General features: G+C 38.6%; 1 long non-coding RNA gene across 1 annotated transcript; it reads right to left on the bottom strand.

Annotated features, from left to right (window-relative positions):
- Nucleotides 1–1,282: 1,282 nt before the first annotated feature.
- Nucleotides 1,283–1,885, bottom strand: LOC133529635 (uncharacterized). Its single transcript, XR_009801181.1, has 2 exons — nucleotides 1,748–1,885; nucleotides 1,283–1,676 (listed from the first exon to the last, which is right to left on the bottom strand). It is a non-coding gene; the product is annotated as an uncharacterized LOC133529635 (long non-coding RNA).
- Nucleotides 1,886–6,514: the final 4,629 nt, after the last annotated feature.

The following is a 6,514-nucleotide window of genomic DNA, read 5'->3' on the forward strand; positions in this document are numbered from 1 at the left end:
ATGTTATGTTTTGTTGTAACTAGAGATGGGTAATCAGTAAAACCCCACGGGTAAATAGCGAGTCAATACTCAATATTTACTCGTTTTATCCAAATTCGTGGGTATAAACTATTAAGAGTGCTGAACGGGGCACATAAATTTCAAATTTAGGTGTATTTTGTAAGCCGCTACTGGATTTACTAGGTACTATAAATTAATAGAAATGTATTTTACAGTACATATGGTGCTTCTTTACTAGTGGGGTTTTTAGGTGCACTCAATGTATGGGAACCAATATTTTTCTCATTAAAGCATGAGACTTGGCACACTTGTTAATAAGGTGGACCAGAGTCGAAAACGCCCGGGAGGCAGCGGGAGACACCCCTCTAGGGGGGAGGGGGAGGGGGTGAAGTTTTCCTACGCCGCGCGCACTGTTGGTCGTTATAACTACTAAACTATAGCTACTAGGGCAAGTGTGGTATCATTTCCGGATAAATAAAAGATGGTCAATCATTTTCTAAAACAAAAAAAACACCTTTACATAGAAAAAAATTGAAATACGGCCCAAAATCTAAAATCTTTTGAGTAAAAAAAATCTTTCAAGGTCAATACATTTTTAATGATTACGGATATCGGATTAAAAAAAATATATTTAAAAAGGCGCATTAATACAGATTCCAAAAATATAAGTAACATTGCAAATATTTAAGAAAAAAATTGTTTAAAAAAATATAGAACACCGCGCGGCAGAGTCGTAAAAAATTCTTAGCCAATTATGAACATCAAAAACGAGTTTTATAGGTTGCTAGTGTCCTGTAAGCTGTAACTAATAAGGATGGAGTTTTCATTAGATATAGTATATCATCATATCAGCTCATATATGTCCCCACCGAGGGGCTCGAGCCTACCCTGCATTAGGGTGATCGGGCCTTAGTCGATCACGCGAGCCCAGTGCGGGTTGGTCGACTTCACACACAAGCTTCGAGTTTCCTCGCAGCCGTGTGCAGGTTTCCTCACGATGTTTTCCTTCACCGTAAGAGCGTCGAATAAACGTACATATGAAATCGAGATTCGAAAACACATTGGTATGCGGCCAGGATTCTAACCACGACCTCCCGCACAGGAGGTAGCGGTCTTAAGCATTACGCCACCGACGCTCTGTATATATAGTATATAGCTCAATTTTAATAATTATTTGATAGAAGACATTTTTTATCGTGTGTATAAGCATATTTAAACTTATGGCTCAGCTGGGCACGATTTCAAGTGACCCAAAATCTATAAAGAAATTAAACAAACAGTATAGAATTTTACTTAAAAATGTTTATTATTTACATTGTCCCCCACAATCGCAAAGCTCCGTGCACTTAAGTTGCCGCTGAAAGCACCGGCACCTCGAGCCGCCGCACCTCTTTTTGCATCTGCACCGGATCATTTCCAGGCATGCATCTGCAGCTACGGGCAAGTCTGTCCATGTAGGTTGCCAGCTTTCACTGACTTTTCTCCATCCCCAGTTAGATGGACAGGGAAGATTTTGATTCGGTGACATCTGACCCCATACATGGACTGCTTGGAACACTGCCCGCAGGAAATGCTGGTATAGAGCAGCTTTCGTCGGAGGTATATTCTCCAATTAGCGGTCTTTTTTCGAGAATAGGTGCTTTCGGGCTTCGTTTACGGTTGTAAATGAACTGGCTCTAAAACAAAACAAAAAAATTAGTTACTAGACTATTTTATTGTATTGCTAGTTTTAAAAAGTGCTTATTACCTGTCATATAAAATGACGACAAACTTTTCGATTACTGTAAACGCCTCGCTAGTACTCCCCTCATATGCTGCCAGAAACCCTTCTGTGGCATTGGGAAATGCGTTCCATGCATCTATTGCACTTTTTTTTCCTTTCCCGTTAAAATAGGACACAGTATCTCAACCTGTGAAGGCATGGAACAGGGGGAGGACTTTCGCTTTTTGTGGCCCTGTAAAAGAAAATAATATGTTTTATATAGCCCGCCTAGCGTTATAGTCTCAGTGCATTCTATTCTATTCTAGCTAGTGGCTAGGGCGTAACGTAGATAAATACAATTTATAATTATTTTTTACCTAGAGTTTTTGCTATTTCGTGACAAGGAAGGTACTGGTGGTGTTTACCAGTACCTACGTGTACCCACAGCTCTTCTAGCTCAGGTACTAGGCGGGCTATATAAAACATATTATTTTCTTTTACAGGGCCACAAAAAGCGAAAGTCCTCCCCCTGTTCCATGCCTTCACAGGTTGTGATACTGTGTCCTATTTTAACGGGAAAGGAAAAAAAAAGTGCAATAGATGCATGGAACGCATTTCCCAATGCCACAGAAGGGTTTCTGGCAGCATATGAGGGGAGTACTAGCGAGGCGTTTACAGTAATCGAAAAGTTTGTCGTCATTTTATATGACAGGTAATAAGCACTTTTTAAAACTAGCAATACAATAAAATAGTCTAGTAACTAATTTTTTTGTTTTGTTTTAGAGCCAGTTCATTTACAACCGTAAACGAAGCCCGAAAGCACCTATTCTCGAAAAAAGACCGCCAATTGGAGAATATACCTCCGACGAAAGCTGCTCTATACCAGCATTTCCTGCGGGCAGTGTTCCAAGCAGTCCATGTATGGGGTCAGATGTCACCGAATCAAAATCTTCCCTGGATGGAGAAAAGTCAGTGAAAGCTGGCAACCTACATGGACAGACTTGCCCGTAGCTGCAGATGCATGCCTGGAAATGATCCGGTGAAGATGCAAAAAGAGGTGCGGCGGCTCGAGGTGCCGGTGCTTTCAGCGGCAACTTAAGTGCACGGAGCTTTGCGATTGTGGGGGACAATGTAAATAATAAACATTTTTAAGTAAAATTCTATACTGTTTGTTTAATTTCTTTATAGATTTTGGGTCACTTGAAATCGTGCCCAGCTGAGCCATGAGTTTAAATATGCTTATACACACGATAAAAAATGTCTTCTATCAAATAATTATTAAAATTGAGCTATATACTATATATAGAGAGCGTCGGTGGCGTAATGCTTAAGACCGCTACCTCCTGTGCGGGAGGTCGTGGTTCGAATCCTGGCCGCATACCAATGTGTTTTCGAATCTCGATTTCATATGTACGTTTATTCGACGCTCTTACGGTGAAGGAAAACATCGTGAGGAAACCTGCACACGGCTGCGAGGAAACTCGAAGCTTGTGTGTGAAGTCGACCAACCCGCACTGGGCTCGCGTGATCGACTAAGGCCCGATCACCCTAATGCAGGGTAGGCTCGAGCCCCTCGGTGGGGACATATATGAGCTGATATGATGATATACTATATCTAATGAAAACTCCATCCTTATTAGTTACAGCTTACAGGACACTAGCAACCTATAAAACTCGTTTTTGATGTTCATAATTGGCTAAGAATTTTTTACGACTCTGCCGCGCGGTGTTCTATATTTTTTTAAACAATTTTTTTCTTAAATATTTGCAATGTTACTTATATTTTTGGAATCTGTATTAATGCGCCTTTTTAAATATATTTTTTTTAATCCGATATCGGTAATCATTAAAAATGTATTGACCTTGAAAGATTTTTTTTACTCAAAAGATTTTAGATTTTGGGCCGTATTTCAATTTTTTTCTATGTAAAGGTGTTTTTTTTGTTTTAAAAAATGATTGACCATCTTTTATTTATCCGAAAATGATACCACACTTGCCCTAGTAGCTATAGTTTAGTAGTTATAACGACCAACAGTGCGCGCGGCGTAGGAAAACTTCACCCCCTCCCCCTCCCCCCTAGAGGGGTGTCTCCCGCTGCCTCCCGGGCGTTTTCGACTCTGGTCCACCTTAGTAACAAGTGTGCCAAGTCTCATGCTTTAATGAAAAAAATATTGGTATTGTCCTATAACGACCCCACTATACCGCACAATTAGCATATTACGTTACTGTGTCGAACATTTAAAGGGCCATATGTACTGTAAAACGTTTTACGATACATGTGCGAATAGGTAATTCGTGTCGATTTAAAACACTCCGTTCGGTCGTGTTTCAAATTTCCTATTTTTCGCACTTGTATCGTAATGTACTATTTAAGAGGGGCACTCCATACATGTAACTAACTGTAACTGTAATCTAGAACATCGATACAACTTAACGCCCATATTTTTCAAGTAAATACCATTTTATTTAAAACAAAATTGTTAACTGTCACATATTGTCTCTCACTAATAATTACCTTTAAAAAAATTAAGCGTCCTATGTGCTTTTTAGTATAAAAATACTATTGATTCACGTTAACACTCTTGAATAACAAAGAATTTAGTTTTAAATATTTTATTAGCAATCATTTTTACCCACCGAAATGAGTACTTAAATACTTAGTGGTAACCGAATAAAATTGTCAAACGTGTTGACGTTCTGACAATAAAAGTTACCGCATGATGTTAGACAAGTCCGTACAGCGATTTACTTAAGCTCTCAGACTCGAGTCATGATTTTTTGTCAGTTTGTGTCTCTGTTACTACTATATATCTACTCTTTGGTAATGCAATAAACTGTTGGCCGACACAGTTTTACGACGAACACAGTTTTATTTAGAAATAAGTTGCTAGAAAATGCTATTTCACCATTTCAGTTGCCGTTAAAGGTAACTTCTAAGAAAGTAGAATTTAGAAGTATAAAGTTTTTTCCTGGTTATTATTTTTCAGACTAAATATCTCCCTATATTTCCGAGAATGGGTTCTTTGAAAGCATATTTTTTAGGGTTCCGTGGCAAAACTGAAATCTTTATGATTTCATCGTATCTATCAGAAATCATAAAACTGAAATCTCTATGGTTCATCAATTAGAAAGTAAATGATATATGTATTTACATCGATGAAATTTGGATGATCACCTAAGCATCTATTTACCAAAAAAATATTTATGTATCTTCTTCTTCTTTCCATCCATCTCGAATCATTTTCTTCTACTGACTCCAGTCCTGGGCAACCTCCCACCCCCTCCCACCCCATCCCCAATACACCCAACTCTCGCTCCACAGAACAGTGCCAAGTAAATTTAGGGCGCCAATGTTCCCGTTTTCCGGGCATATTCAGGGCCATATCTTAAAGTTCTGATCAGGCCGTAGAACAGATTAAAATTGCATATAAGTCAATAAACAACATACTTACAAGCTTCTTGTATTGCCAAAATATCTAGTCTAAATCACAAATTAGGTAATAAAAATTAATATTCTGTAATAAATGTGTTTTCTCATTCAGAATTCAACGACACGTTGTAATTTTGCCTTAGCGAAGTGTTTCCGCTACATACCGGGAAACCAATGTTACCGGCTACGACCGTAGCTCGGCGGTGCATGTACAGTCAGCATCAAAAGTAGCGGATCAAATAACGCTTCATAAGTATCTACCATTCTGTAACAGCTTAACAAAAAATGATGTCTTTAATATAGAACAACTAAGACTGTAAAAGATGTACTTTTGAACTGGAATTTTAGAAATTCATCTATTTTTGGAAAAGTTATCCGGAATATCAGATACTTTTGGCGCGTTGTTTCATCCGCTACTTTTGATGCTGACTGTACTACTGCGCGGCACCGCCCGCGCGCCCGCGCTGGCGCAGAACTTGAGATTAGACATGTTCATCGGGCTTGACCCGTGGTTTGTACAGCGGGTTCCCCACCGATTGCCGCTACTGCAACACTGCAGCCGCAGCTGCAACAATAACGTTGCTGTCACACTTCGAATATTACATTTACGCCAATATTTAGGAAAAAATAAATTTCCTTTAGACCAATTGGCAAATAGACTTTTTTTGAAACAAAGTCATGTCTCTTTGTTGAATTTTCGTACTAACGCCATCTAATAAGAAATTATTTGAAATAGCGTCTTAATTGTTCCTGCATAAAGTTCTGTTTCGTTCAAAAGCTAAATTGCAGTTAAAACTGCTTTGTTCAATATTTGCCGTGGAACGCCATCGTTTGAAATTTTAAACCGTACCGTGCCGGTTTTTTGTCGGTAGCCAAGCTATTTTGAGAAGAAACATGTATTGTCTGCTTTAAATTTCGTTAGAAAAGTTAGATTGTTGCGGACTCACACTCATAGCACTTGGTAAGTAACAAATCTATGTATTAGACTGTTAGACATTCTACATAATTCAAAACCTGCCTGCTAATAACTGTACACCTGCAACTACAACTACACCAAAAAAACCTTTAATGCGTATCCAGTACAACATACAACAACGCCTTTAGGAGTTTTTAGGGCAGCCGTGTCGCTGCAGCGCGCCAGGAATGTTCGCCGAGTGGAGCACAGATCCAGATATATTTACTTAATGATTGAGAGCGCACTATTCGCCAATAAACTGTTACCAGTTTGGCGAGTTTTTTTATATATGTATCATAAGTATTTTTCTTTTTAAACAAATAATAAAAATCTAGTTGGCGACCTTTTGCAATACCTACCTAACCTATTTAATACACTATTAAATTTACCTATTTATTAAGACACTAAAATTAAAATCCAGCTTGGC

Source organism: Cydia pomonella, chromosome 21 (assembly GCF_033807575.1).
Source record: "Cydia pomonella isolate Wapato2018A chromosome 21, ilCydPomo1, whole genome shotgun sequence".
NCBI lineage: Eukaryota > Metazoa > Arthropoda > Insecta > Lepidoptera > Tortricidae > Cydia > Cydia pomonella.